The sequence below is a fragment of the Mytilus californianus genome, unplaced genomic scaffold (genome assembly GCF_021869535.1).
Source record: "Mytilus californianus isolate M0D057914Y unplaced genomic scaffold, xbMytCali1.0.p SCAF_6, whole genome shotgun sequence".
In the NCBI taxonomy this organism is placed as follows: domain Eukaryota; kingdom Metazoa; phylum Mollusca; class Bivalvia; order Mytilida; family Mytilidae; genus Mytilus; species Mytilus californianus.
In genome coordinates this window covers 91,303,604-91,319,560 of record NW_026262712.1, presented here as the reverse complement: position 1 = coordinate 91,319,560, position 15,957 = coordinate 91,303,604, and the positions used below count along the sequence as shown (strand labels likewise).

Sequence of the window (15,957 nt, the reverse complement as noted above, 5' to 3'; positions counted from 1 at the left end):
TTCAAGAAATATAACTCTAAAGGAAATAACATTTCATAGAGGACACCAAGAAGACATGTTCCTAGAGGGATGACTCATTAGGAGATATCATTTCATAGAGGACATTAAGAAGATACATGTCAAGAAGGATAACTCAATAGGAAATAACTTTTCATAGAGGACACCAAGAAGACATGTTCCTAGAAGGATAACTCATTAGGAGATTACATTGACATGTTTCTAAAAAGATAACTCATTAGGAGATAACATTTCATATAGGACACCAAGAAGATCATTTTCCTAGAAAGATAACTCATTAGGAGATAACATTTCTAGGAGGACAGCAAGAAGATCCATGTCAAGAAGGATAACTCAATAGGAAATAACTTTTCATAGGGGACACCAAGAAGACATGTTCCTAGAAGGATAACTCATTAGGAGATAACATTTCATATAGGACACCAAGAAGACATGTTCCTAGAAGGATAACTCATTAGGAGATTACATTGACATGTTCCTAAAAAGATAACTCATTAGGAGATAACATTTCATATAGGACACCAAGAAGATCATTTTCCTAGAAAGATAACTCATTAGGAGATAACATTTCTAGGAGGACAGCAAGAAGATCCATGTCAAGAAGGATAACTCAATAGGAAATAACTTTTCATAGGGGACAACAAAAAGACATGTTCTTAGAAGGATAACTCATTAGGAGATAACATTTCATAGAGGACACAAAGAAGACATGTTCCTAGATGGATAACTCATTAGGAGATAAAATTTCTTAGAGGACACCAAGAAATTACATCTCAAGAAGGATAACTCAATAGGAAATAACATTTCATAGAGGACACCAAGAAGACATATTTCAGGAAGGACAACTCAGTAGGAGATAACTTTAAAGTTTTCATAGAGGTCACCAAGAAGACACATTTCAAGAAATATAACTCTGAAGGAAATAACATTTCATTGAGGATACCTAGAAGACATGTTCCTAGAAGGATAACTCATTAGGAGATAACATTTCATAGAGGACACCAAGAAGACATGTTCCTAGAAGGATGACTCATTAGGAGATAACATTTCATAGAAGACACCAAGAAGATACATGTCAAGAAGGACAACTCAGTAGGAGATAACTTTTCATAGAGGACACCAAGAAGACACATTTACAGAAGGACTACTCAGTAGGAGATAAGATTTTATCAGAGACATTGCAACAGGACATATTACATAATAAATATCTCAATTTGAGATATCAAGCCATACAAGGACAGAACCAATATATTGTCCTTCAAATTTTGATTTTTTTTTAGGTCCATCCCACCTTGGTATATGATCTCATACATTTTAAATATGGTTATGAATTTATAATTCTGACACACTTAAATAAAATTATTTGCAAACGCTTAACACTCTCCCATGAAGACACTATATAAATATATTATAGAACACAGAATTATAGAAGGATCATGCTGAGCTTATCACCTATCAATCACTAAAGACTATATCTCATAGCAGTGACATCCTGAGTGTGTCAGTAGTAGGCACCATAACAAATTCAATAAAGACAGAACTACTAATACCATCAGATCTCAAAAGGATGAATTCATTGAATGGCAAAAGTTATTATCTATCAAAACAATCTGAAAATCTGGTAATTCCAAAGCAAAATTTTATCAAAACTCAAATTTGAACTGTTTCATGCTAAAAAATTAAATGAAGACTATTTCAAAAATATTATTTTCCTCTCTTATAAAAATTTTGCTTATTTGATAAAAAATAAATTCAAATAAAATGATTGAATTATCAATAACTGACAGCTTTCTTTCAAGTTTATTTATTTTATTGTAGTATATAAATTTTGAATGCTATTGTTTTGAATTTCAAATAAAATTTAAGGAGACACTCAGTTCAAATAAAGGACAGTAAACAGATAAATATAGAATCTGAAGGCTGGATTTTAATATTTGATGCTGCATGATGGCTTGATACTAATTATAGTCAAAGCTTGCCTGAGGCACATTAATTTCTAGGAATATTCAGATTTTTTAATTTATCAGTCAGTTATAAGTTGTATTATGCTTAATCTTTAATATAAGATCAAATGTGTTTTGGGAATAAATCGACATGTCTTAACTTGTTTGATTCAATCATAAAGTAAAGAAAGTTGGAAGGACCATATCTAAAATTTGTTTAAAAGATTGAGTATTTAAACCTCTACAAAATATGTTCATTATCATTTCAAAAAAGCAAAACCTTCATCCATGGTTAATAACATTCAAAATGAGATCACAATGTAAAAAAACATTAAAACTTACAGTTGATTGTATTCTAATGTAATTAATGTTAGCATACATAATGCATGTAAATATCCATTCTAACCTTTTCTGCATTCAATTCTAAAGGTTGTTGTAAAACATTGACATTGTTATGTTACTAGTGACATCATGCAACATATTTTCCAAGAATAGTTCTTGCTGTTATTAAATTTCATAAATAAGGACTTTCACACTTATGTAAATTATTAAAGGTGTTAGATTGACTGTGACATCATGAAAAATCTGTTCCTAGAACAATTGTAGTTGCTTAATATTTTTACTGATAACAAGTAAAACTGTGAGCTACTGCTCACTGATGATACCCCCGCTGAAATATTTCGGTAAACAGGAAGTTGTTGAGTGATGAATCTGAAAACACATCACACGGTAAAGCTGATTTATATAAACCCTGAAACCAAATTTCAGAAATCCTTGTCAAGTAGTTCCTGAGAAAAATGCGACGAAAAAATATTCATGGGACGGATGGATGGACTGACGGACTGATGGGTGGACTGACGGAAGGACAGACAGAGGTAAAACAGTATACCCCCACTTTTTTAAAGCGGGGGTATAATAATTATTCTAAAACTGAATTTGATTGCAAGTGTTCATATCACCTTAAATTGTCATTTAATTATGGAAAATCGGTCATATACTGGTTTTTATTGAGTTCAATAATAGCATTTTATAGTTGTAAAAAAACATGAATTCTCTTTTGATATTAAAACCTATTAAGATATAAGCCATACATACCACTTCTTCATGGTAGGTGAATAAACCATTGAAGAACATAAATACTTACATTGGATTGAATTGTAACATAAACTGAAGCCTAAAGAATTTAAAAACAAGAAGATGTGGTATATGAAAATAAGGAGATGTGGTATGATTGCCAATGAGACAACTACCCTCCAAAGTTCAAATGAAGTGGATGAACACAATTATGGGCAACCGTATGGCCTTCAACAACTTAGAAAAACCCATACCGTATAGTTGGCTATAAAAGGCCAAGACATGAAAAATATGAAACATTTCAATTGAGAAAACTGACCATTTCAGTTTCTTGAACTATTTGGTTTATTAATCCACAATATTCCAAGTAACTCTTCTATTTTCAATTTATATCTTAAAATGCAAGAAACAATTTTAGAATTAAAAGCAAATCTTTATGTGAAATATATTTTTTCTCTTATTTTTATTATTGAATAATGTTAATGTGTTCAATATTACAAAAGAATTCAACTGAATTAACACAGTTAATATTTTAAAGATGCACAGAAGATTGTTTGATTGATTGATTAATTGGTGTTTACCACCACTTTTGGCACTAATGTGCTAATTAGTGGCAGCCAGTTTTTATTGGTGGAGGAAGATGGAGTGTCCAGAGAAAACCACGACCTACCGTAGGAAAACTGACAAACCTAGTCAATTAAGATTGGAGTTGTATGCACCTGCCATGTGTGGGATTCGAACTCTCAACCTCAGTGTGAACAGGCTAGTGATACAGTAGTTCAACTACTTAGACCACTCAGCCACCGAGGCCCCTGAAGCACAGAAGAGGAATGGTATGAAATGGATAATATCTGTGTCAGAAATTCAGACAAGATTGTATCGGAAAACAAACTGCTGATATTGTTGCTGAACTTTAGTAATAGGATACTACATTTTATAAAATGGAATTACAACTCTCAAATAAAAGCTGTTTGTTAATAATGAGATATTTGGTGTTAATCGTATTACATAATCCCACCAAAACAAAACAATCAGCATTTTCATCTTCATTTAATATCACTTTACGTCCTTTAGAATTATTTCCCTAGGTGAACACTTTATAAAAAAAGTGCCCTTGAAAATATCCAAAGAGCAAAACATCCAGATGAATAAAGATGAACATTAGAAAATATGTCTCCATTCATGAAAGATAAGGGAGAGTTTGAACAATAGATTTACGTCACAGGTGCATTTTAATTGTAGGTCTGATCGAATGCCCTACTTTTTTGTCCAACCCTCCTCAATGCTTCACCATACCATGTTATATGGCTAAAGGTCAGTTAAGATTGAATAATAGGATTCAGAACATAACTAAGGCAAAGAGACGTTTGACAATGTGTTGGTGGAAAACAAGCAAAATTCAATGGATGTTATTTAACATCAAGCTGCATGGTTAAAGATAGAATGATTATACAGCAACAAACAGCAACCACTGAATTACAGGCTCCTGACTTGGGACAGGCACATAAAGAATGTGGCGGGGTTAAACATGTTTGTGAGCCCTCAACCCTCCCCCTAACCTGGGACAGTGGTGTAACAGAACAACATAAGAACAAACTATAAAAATCAGTTGAAAAAGGCTTAACTCATCAGATTGATACAAAGAAAACCATCAAACAAAAACACAGACAGGACATGGCAGGGTATATATCCATCCCTCATCCCTAAAAACAAAAAAGACACTATGACTGCCAATTACAAGCAATTCCCCCAAAAATCAATGGACAATGATGTCAAGACTACATGTCAATGTACAGCCTTCAACAATAGGAAAGACACACTGTATACTGTATATAGTAAGCTATTAAAGACCACAGGATGACAAAATATGAAACAGTACAAAAGAGAAACGTAAGAAAAAGGCCTAAAAATCTTAGAAAGCTTGCAAACATTATATACTTCCTTCCTGATGTCTCTCTACAAAGCCATGATAATTATCTAAATACATTCCAATGCCAAGAAACATGAAGTATGCAGGGCTGAACTGGAACATAGACATGAATACTAGAAGAAGTATTGAATGTAGGTCAAATTGACCAACTTTTGGCAGTATGCATTACCATATTTACCTTTACTGTCACACAGAATCAAAGAATTAAACTGAATCAATATGTCAATGAAGCATGTCCCAGTTATAGAGAAAGTCCACATAACTGTCTATTCCTGGAAAGAATGGAGCAGAGGCCCTTAGGGCCAATGTCCATTATTTCCCAGGAATGGACAGTTATCTGGACTTTCGCTAACTTAAAAATACACTTTTTTAAAATATTTAAAATGAATCTTCTGAGTATAACATTCTAAAGAATTTTGTTTCCTTTTTTAATGGTTTACCTTTCATTTTCCCCATGTTGTACCCAAAAATCCACAAGCAAAACCTTTCATTTCCCCATGTTGTACCCAATAATCCACAAGCAAAACCTTTCTTTTCCCCCCATGTTGTACCCAATAATCCACAAGCAAAACCTTTCATTTTCCCCCTATGTTGTACCCAATAATCCACAAGCAAAACCTTTCATTTTCCCTCCATGATGTACCCAATAATCCACAAGCAAAACCTTTCATTTTCCCTCCATGATGTACCCAATAATCCACAAGCAAAACCTTTCATTTTCCCCATGTTGTACCCATTAATCCACAAGCAAAATTCTAACATCAAGCTAACCATCTACTAACTTAACGAAGTTTTTATGTACAGTACAATAATCATTATATAAAGATCTTGAATTAAGTTCATCCAGATTTATGTTTTAAGTCATTTGAAACAACGTTTTTTCTTGTAGTGGAATTGAAAGGATATTCATTTGTGTCTGTTTCAGGAGAGAAAAAAAAACCTAATATTTATGCATATATGTTAATGGATTATGTGTGCTTTTCTTTTAATAAATATTGGATGTAGAATCGTCAAAGAAAAATGAAATGGTATAACTAGAAATAAATTTCCCTGTATGTGACACTTTAGTATAGATTATTAAACTATTAAGGTTGTGCTCGCTTATTAGCAATTTCGGAAACAGAATGTGTTTCTATATTTCAAACCATTCTTTAGATGAAATTAAAATTACACAAGAAAACAGTGTTTCATGCATAAAACAAACATTTTTCTTTCGCTTTGCTCATTACAACGAACAAAAATTTGTTGCAATTTTTAGATGAGTCTTAAATAGCAATCCAAGCAGACTGAAAGTATTTTTCATTCTTCCCTGTTATTAGATATGTAAAAAAAAAGATTTTTTAAAAAGTATGCACGATTAAAAATATTTGTTATAATTCTATTTTAACATTTCAAGATTAACTCCATTATCTGCACTGCTGGTATATTTGTAATTTTTGCCAATGCCGATATAACTGTAATATTTGCCACTCTACATATTACAAAAACAGTGAATGAATTTGATTATGTTGCGCGTTTCTGTTGAAAATTGAATATAAAGCACGCCCAATATTTAACAGAAGCCGTATTCACGTTTAATACATACCCCCTCAAATTCTATTAATTAGTACTATATTCAGATTATAACAATGAACATTTAAACAATATACAGATTATATACCAAATGTGTCATTTTGACCATTTCAGTTTCTTGAACTATTTATTTCATTAATCCATAATATTATTGTAGAAACTATCCAAGTAACTCTTCTATTTTCAATTTATATCTTAAAATGCAACAAACAATTTTTGCTGTACAAAATAAAAATACAACATTTGAAATGTAACGTTAGGAAAACTGACAAACCTAGTCAATTAAGATTTGAGTTGTATGCACCTGCCATGTGTGGGATTCGAACTCTCAACCTCAGTGTGAACGGGCTAGTGATACAGTAGTTCAAATACTTAGACCACTCAGCCACCGAGGCCCCTGAAGCACAGAAGAGGAATGGTATGAAATGGATAATATCTGTGTCAGAAATTCAGACAAGATTGTATCGGAAAACAAACTGCTGATATTGTTGCTGAATTTTAGTAATACGATACTACATTTTATAAAATGGAATTACAACTCTCAAATAAAAGCTGTTTGTTAATAATGAGATATTTGGTGTTTATCGTATTACATAATCCCACCAAAACAAAACAATCAGCATTTTCATCTTCATTCAATATCACTTTATGACCTTTAGAATTATTTCCCTAGATGCACTTTTTTAAAAAAAGTGCCCTTGAAAATATCCAAAGAGCAAAACAGCCAGATGAATAAAGATGAACATTAGAAAATATGTCTCCATTCATGAAAGATAAGGGAGAGTTTGAACAATAGATTTACGTCACAGGTACATTTTAATTGTAGGTCTGAATGCCCTACTTTTTTGTCCAATCCTCCTCAATGCTTCACCATACCATGTTATATGGCTAAAGGTCAATTAATATTGAAAAATAGGATTCAGAACATAACTAAGGCAAAGAGACTTTTGATAATGTGTTGGTGGAAAACCAGCAAAATTCAATGGATGTTATTTAACATCAAGCTGCATGGTTAAAGATAGAATCAAAGAAATGAAAATCCACTTACAACTTTAACATGAACTTAAACATAGCAATTTGATTTTATTATACTTCATGTCAAAATGCCAGATTTTGATTGGTTAATATGAGGGAGACAATTCACTCTATCCCATGGCAAATACTCTATTACCCTTCACAGAGACGCTTGCTTAAGTGTGCCCTTTATTATACGGATGATTGTTATGTACAAGACGACATAGTTTATTACTTTGAATTTGAAATTTAATAGACAGTAATAACAGAACATTCAGTATAATAAATTAAATAACACATATCTGAGAGGGTGATAGAGCAGATTGTTACTCCTCGAAAAGACATTGTCAACCTTGGCTTCGCCTCAGTTGACAATGTTTTTGGGGTAACAATCTGCTCTATCACCCTCTCAGCTATGTGTTATTTATATAATGTTATGTTCAAATATTTGCCATGTGCGTACCTGCATACCAATAAGATTTTTAAATCAGTTGGTTACTAATTAAAAATGAAAAACTGAAAACAACAATTACAAATTCCATGTGTCCGAAGCTCATTTATGGATTTATCTTCATCAGGAAAGCTCAAAGCCTAATATTTGAAAGCCAATGATGTATGAGAACCAAAACAGTTAAAGAGCTATATGACCAAAAAGGACCTAAAAAAATAGCCAAATCCATCTAAGGTCAACTTTGCCTGAGGGAGTTGAAACCTTAGTGTGCATACATATAGATGGTAATGGTCTCAAAACCTCCTCAACCAACAATGAGCACCAAAAAAAATGAGATCTCAAAAACTATAGTTTTACCCTAAGATATATCCATACTCATAGTCAGGAACCTGGTCATTGGTTGTCTATATAATGTCATATATTCATGTTTGTTTGCTACTTGGGAAATGTTTATGCTGATAGAGATTGTTTCTTTTAAATTATTTTACAACTTTTGTTAAATTTAAAGAACTTGACATATTGTATAGACATTTGTCCATTAGTGACCATTAGTTGTCCTTTATATGACTGTTGGTTATAATTGTATCATTGGTTAGCTGTCTCAGTGATGTATTACCCAGATCTCCTCTTACTTATACCAAAATATGAATATCACTTACTTATGGTGACTTTACTTGATATAAAGTACTGGCTGGCATCCAAGTTATAGGATGTAAGGGAACAACCAGTTAACTTTAAGGATGTTTGCTACTCTGTTTCAAAATAACAAGCTTTTTAAAAGACTGTTATAAATTGATAGTATATAAACGAAGGAACTTAAAAAGCAGAAAAAAATGAAGGGTCCGTGTGCTTGTTTTCGGGATATAAGTCATTGAAAATTGGGCGGGAAAATTGATCCTTTCTAGATTTTTCATATTTTAACATTGGCACCTTTTTTCATGAAAAAAACAATGAAAAAATAACAAGGATTTTATAAGATTTTCAAATATGGCTTTTTAAACTATTTGTAATGAAAGAACCTTAGTGAGCGCGCTCACATACCCCACGTCCCCACATTGTCATTGGAGAAGTCCCCACATTGTCATTGGAGAAATAAAATAAGTGTAAGAAAAAAAAATTGTATCAGAAAAAAAATTGAATCCTAATTTCCTGTCAATATGCACATCTACATAGTATGTCCTTATTATCTACACAGTTTCATGAAATTCTGTTGTGTGGTTTGAGAGGAGTTGCGATTACAAAAGGTTGCAGTAGTATATTGGGCAAATAAGTTCAAAGGGGCGTAACTCCTGGAAAAAAAATTGAATCTTAATTTCCTGTCGATATGCACATCTACGTAGTATGTCCTTATTATCTGAAAAGGTTTCATGAAATTCTGTTGTGTGGTTTGAGAGGAGTTGCGATGACAAAAGGTTGCAGTAGTATATTGGGCAAATAAGTTCAAAGGGGCGTAACTCCTGGAAAAAAAATTGAATCGCAATTTCCTGTTGATACGCACATCTACGTAGTATGTCCTTATTATCTGAAAAGGTTTCATGAAATTCTGTTGTGTGGTTTGAGAGGAGTTGCGATGACAAAAGGTTGCAGTAGTATATTGGGCAAATAAGTTCAAAGGGGCGTAACTCCTGGAAAAAAAATTGAATCGTAATTTCCTGTCGATATGCACATCTACGTAGTATGTCCTTATCATCTGAAAAGGTTTCATGAAATTCTGTTGTGTGGTTTGAGAGGAGTTGCGATGACAAACTGTTGCAGTAGTACATTAAAGTAAATAAGTTCAAAGGGTCGTAACTCCTAGAAAAAAAATTGAATCGTAATTTCCTGTCGATATGCACAACTACATAGTATGTCCTTATTATCTAAAAAGGTTTTGTGAAATTCTGTTGTGTGGTTTGAGAGGAGTTGCGATGACAAGAAATAGGACTGACGGACTGACGGACTGACGGGTCAAAAACATTATACCCTCCGCAACTCGTTGCGTGGGGTATAATAAAATTATGAAAAGAAAACTAGAGGCTCTCAAGAGCCTGTGTCGCTCACCTGATTCTACTTTGGTTTTGGAAATCATGTAAAAATAGATTAAAATCATAACAGATACCCTAATAATGAGTGAGGCCAAATTTGGTTTAATATTGGTCCTGTAATTTAATAAAAAATCCTGGTGGCCATCTTGAACAGTAAATCGGCAACAAAGTAGCAACACTTCATCAGCACCTCATAAGAAACATTTATGCCATGTTTTGGTTTCATTCCATTCAGTGCACCTCTAGAAGAAGCATTTGTATGTATTTCCCATAGGGTCTTATGTTAAAGGAAGTCCCCCCATTTACGGCCATCATGGATGAAGGATCAGCTTCAAAGTGACAAAACTTAGTCAGCGCCTCATAAGGAACATTCATGCCATGTTTGGTTTCAATCCATTCAGTATGTGGTTCTCTAAAAGAAGACATTTGTATGTATTGTCCATAGGGTCCTTTGTTAAACATTGTCCCCATCTGGCGGCCATCATGGATGAAGGATCAGCTTCAAATTAACAACACTTGGTCAGCACCTCAAAAGGAACATGCATGCCATGTTTGGTTTCATTCCATTTAATGGTTCTCTAAACGAAAACATTTGTATGTATTTCTCATAGAGTCCTATGTTAAACTAAGTCCTCCGCTGGCAGCCATCTTAGATTATGGATCGACTTCATAGTAACAACACTTGGTCAGCACCTCATAAAGAACATTCATGCCATGTTTGGTTTCATTGCATTCAGTGGTTCTCTAAAAGAAGACATTTGTATGTATTTCCCATAGGGTCCTATGTTAAACTAAGTCCCCCATTGGCGGCCATCTTGGATTATGGATGAGCTTCATAGTAACAACACTTGGTCAGCACCTCATAAGGAACATTCATGCCATGTTTGGTTTCATTCCATTCTGTGGTTCTCTAAAAGAAGAGGTTTGTATGTATTTCCCATAGGGTCCCATGTTAAACTAAGTCCCCCACTGGCGGCCATCTTGGATTATGAATCGACTTCAAAGTAACAACACTCGGTCAGCATCTCATAAGGAACATTCATGCCATGTTTGGTTTCATTCCATTCAGTAGTTCTCAAAAAGAAGACATTTGTATGTATTTCTTATAGGGTCCCATGTTAAATTAAGTCCCCTGCTGGCGGCCATCTTGGATTATGGATCGGCTTCAAAGTAACAACACTCGGTCAGCACCTCATAAGAAACATTCATGCCATGTTTGGTTTCATTCCATTTAGTGGTTCTTTAAAAGAAGACATTTGTATGTATTTCCCATAGGGTCCAATGTTAAACTAAGTCCCCCGCTGGCGGCCATCTTGGATTATGGATCGGCTTTATAGTAACAACACTTGGTCAACACCTCATAAGGAACATTCATGCCATGTTTGGTTTCATTCCATTCAGTGGTTCTCTAGAAGAAGTTCAAAATGTAAAAAGTTAACGACGACGATGGACGATGGCGACGACGACTGACGCCAAGTGATGAGAAAAGCTCACTTGGCCCTTCGGGCCAGGTGAGCTAAAAAAGGGTTAGCGGGCAAAATTTTTAATGGCACTACATGGATAAAACCAGAGAATTCCAAATATCTAGCAAAAAAATCAAAAACAAGAGGAGCATCCAACATCCTTAAAGAGGGGGTAACGATTTTTTTTTAATCTGAAAATTTTGTGTACTATGCAAGTATCAAATTGTTGTTTTGTTTTGTTTTGTGTTTTTGTAAAGGTCAAAAATAAGTTTTAGGAACTGAACATAAAAAATTATTTTCAAAATGCTATTTCAAATTGTAAAGATAGTAAAACTATTTGGAAGTATGTAAAAAGTTTAAATCCCAAAAAATTACATAATAATATCACGCATTTAGAATATAAAAATAGTGTAATTGAAAATGATGTTGATATAGCAAATACATTTAATATGCATTTCACAAATATTGCTGAAGGTGTAGTTGGTAACAAAATATGTAATGATGATGAAGGTCCAAATTTCGATGTACTCAACAGATTTGTGAAATCAAAGTTACAAAAGGGTAGTGAAAAATTCATTATACCAGAAATGAGTATTTTAGATGTAAAGATGTATTTAAAAAAACTTGACAAGTCTAAAGCAACTGGTTTAGATGAAGTTGGAACAAACATTTTGAGTATGTGCAGTGATGTCATTGCACCAGCTTTAACATATTTATTTAATCTAAGCATCAAATGTGGTCAATTTCCAAGTATTTTTAAAACTGCAAGAGTTTGTCCAATTTTTAAAAGTGGCGATGCTTGTAATCCTGATAATTATAGACCAATAGCAGTTTTGCCTTGTCTCTCCAAAATCATAGAACGACATATTGCTGATAGTTTGTATATATATATATAAATAGTAATGACCTTCTTAATACTACACAGTCAGGCTTCAGACCTAAACATTTGTGCACTACTGCACTTACTAAATTAGTAGATGAATGGTTAACAAATATAGATGATGGAGAAATAGACGAAGTTATATTTCTAGATTTAAAGAAAGCTTTTGATCTGGTTAATCATATAATTTTATTGAAAAAACTTGAATATTATAGGTTGCACTTTGTAAATACAGCTGTTTCACAAGCCACGCCTATTTTGGGGAGATATATAATATTCATAGATATCTAATTTTGATTACGTACTGGTTCCCAGATATGATCTCTATGTTTCATCTCACAGAGAAATAACTTGGGAATGTTACCAGTATAAAAACAGATGGAAGTGGCAATAATTAAGTTCTTAGGGACACCCAAAGTGGAGGTAGGGATAGTGCAGAATTTTAATATAAGTTTAAACTCTTAGAAGTTCGGGGCATATAAATGTTGAAAATATGCCGCACAGCCCCATGTTTTGACCTTTGAATAAAAAAGTAGTGCATATCAACTTTCTGTTCTAGGATATAATTTTTTCTAAAACTTCATAGTAAAAGTGGCACAGCTTTAGCCACAAAGGGAGTTCCTATGGGAAATTGCATTGTCTATATTTACAGGAGTGAAACCTATAATGTTTCAAACTGTACACAGTAGACTTGTTTAAGTCATCCTTGTTTGAACGAATTCAACAAGTTAAGGTCAATAACGTCATGTCTGATACTAAATACATAAAAACTGGTGTACCACAAGGTTCTATCCTTGGCCCTCTGTTATCTATTTTATACATCAATGATTTACCACTAACATAGACAATTCATTAGTAGATTTATATCCAGATGATTCTACTTTACACAGTAAAGGTAATAATGTACATGAGTTAAATGCTAACCTTCAAAATGATATTTATATAATTGAAAACTGGTGTCTGGAAAATTGTATCAAACTTAAATGCCAAAAAAAATGTAAATCAATGATTATTGGTTCAAAACATAGGCTTTATTCAACAGGGAACAGTTTAGATATCAATATTTCAGATGAACAATTAGAGACTGTAGATTGTGAAAAACTTCTTGGTTTATATATCAACAATAACCTAAATTGGAATGATCAAATGGATAAAATGTCATGTACAAAAGATAAGAAAATATTTACCTATGCATGTACCAATAACACCTTAATTAATTAATATCTATATAAAATACTACTAAAAAATGTACTTTATACTTTCGTCCTGGGGGAAACATGACAGCTTAAGAAACATTGAGCAACAGATGCAAAGTGATGACTTGAGGCCTACATAGACATGTAAGCACATTGGTGAAGACAAATGCCAAGTGACGCCCCTAACACATTCCATATGTTCCTGGGTACGACTGTGCTTTGTGATGACATTAAGACCTCTTATTGAATTTTGGAGATCCTTTTGTGTAAAAGTGTCTATCAAAGTGTTATCTCTTAAACCATGGAACGACTGGTGCCAAATGATAGCTCAACATAAACATGTATATACAAACATGGGCTTATTCAAGCTTATTGAACATCCAAACACTACAAGTCTCTCAATGTAGATGAAAAACCACAATTATTGACCCTATAAAAACCAGAACCAGACAAATTGACTAGAAAAGAGATCAAATTTAATAACTTCAACAATTTGACAAATGCTGGATAAAATTTAACTTTCATTATATATAATATAAATTTGCTCTTTGGGAGTCAGAATCTCAGCTGGGAAAATTTTGCTCCAGGCAAAAACTAGCCCTGTTGACAACACTTGGTATAGTGGGTAGCCAAGCACTGTGGACATGGACACTCCGCCAATCAACTGGAACACAGAGGGTTCCAAAAGGGTCGTAGCAGAGTGCTACTAAAAGGGGTTGAACTGACGGTGGAGAGATGATTGATGCTTCCATGGAATAATCTTCCAAATGTAGTCATGATTTGTAATCAGGTTTAGTCTGAGTGACATCTTTGCTACTAGTGTTATTTTTGAAGATTTGTGAAGCTTTTTGAGGTATGTGTACATTGTGATGGTTTTGTCTATTACCTGTACATGTAGGTCCAGGGTGACCTGTGGATCTACAATTTGAACATGCATGGAGAAGATTACATTGTTGTTCTGTAGCAACCCCTTACATTATTAAAATTGTTACACACTTCTTTACCATCGTAAAATACTCTATTACGACCTTGCTTATCAAGCTTGTTTGACATGTTTGGTCTAACTTACCTGTTGTAACCTAGATGACAATATTTAAATGTCTTAACATTCCCATTGCTAGTCATAAAACAGTTGGGCCTACTACTTGTTTAGAATGTTTGGGTATTCCCATTGCTAGTCATAAAACAGTTGGCCCTACTACTTGTTTAGAATGTTTGGGTATTCCCATTGCTAGTCATAAAACAGTTGGCCCTACTACTTGTTTAGAATGTTTGGGTATTCCCATTGCTAGTCATAAAACAGTTGGCCCTACTACTTGTTTAGAATGTTTGGGTATTCCCATTGCTAGTCATAAAACAGTTGGCCCTACTACTTGTTTAGAATGTTTGGGTATCATACTAGATTCAAACAAGTCAAACTGCAAGCTACTGCTCACTGATGATACCCCCGCCCAAATACTTGACGGTAAACAGGAAGTTGAAATTTTCAACTTGGCTATCATGTGTAAAATGATACAAGTGTTCGATAAACAGGAAGTTGTTGAGTAATGAATCTGAAAATGCATCACACGGTATAGGTGACTTATATAAACCCTGAAACCAAATTTCAGAAATCCTTGTTTTGTAGTTCCTGAGAAAAATGTGACAAAAATTTTCAACTTGGCTATCATGTGTAAAATGATGCAAGTGTTCGGTAGACAGGAAGTTGTCAAGTGATGAATCTGAAAACACATCACACAGTATAGCTGACTTATATAAACCCTGAAACCAAATTTCAGAAATCCTTATAATGTAGTTCCTGAGAAGGATGCGACGAAAAAACATTCATGGGACGGACGGACGGATGGATGGACAGACAGAGGTAAAACAGTATACCCCCACTTTTTTAAAGCGGGGGTGTAATAAAATGGAAACCAGATTACCTGATTATAAGGTACAAAGAATATGCAATTTTATTCACAAAATATTACATAAATCATCTTGTACAAAAAGAGAACTTACACAGTTATTGGGACATTTGAATTTTGCTTCCAGGGTTATTTTATCTGGAAGGTCTTTTGTTTCTTATTTGATTAATTTGTCAACTACAGTTAATGATTTATCTGATTTCGTGCATTTAAGTACAGAATGTAGAACCAATTTAGACTTTTGGTTATGTTTTTTGTCAAAATGGAACGGCATTACTATGTTTTATGAAAATGAATTTACCAATAGCTACGATATGGAATTATTTACAAACGCTGCATCAACAATAGGATTTTTGGGGCTTTTTTCAGGGTAAATTCTTTTATTCCACCTGGCCTTTGGATTTACTATCATTGACAAACAACCTTTCAATAGCTTTTTAGAATTATATCTTATTGTTGTAGCAGCATCTCATTCAGAAAATTTA

The 15,957-nt window shown here is 33.5% G+C and overlaps 1 protein-coding gene and 1 long non-coding RNA gene across 3 annotated transcripts in view; one reads left to right on the top strand and one right to left on the bottom strand.

Annotated features, from left to right (window-relative positions):
- The window catches only part of LOC127706347 (uncharacterized), a 349,955-nt gene that overhangs the window by 220,618 nt on the left and 113,380 nt on the right, over positions 1-15,957 (top strand). The gene's annotated exons all lie outside the window — the stretch shown is intronic.
- The window catches only part of LOC127706366 (uncharacterized), an 80,935-nt gene that overhangs the window by 50,148 nt on the left and 14,830 nt on the right, over positions 1-15,957 (bottom strand). The window lies entirely within an intron of this gene.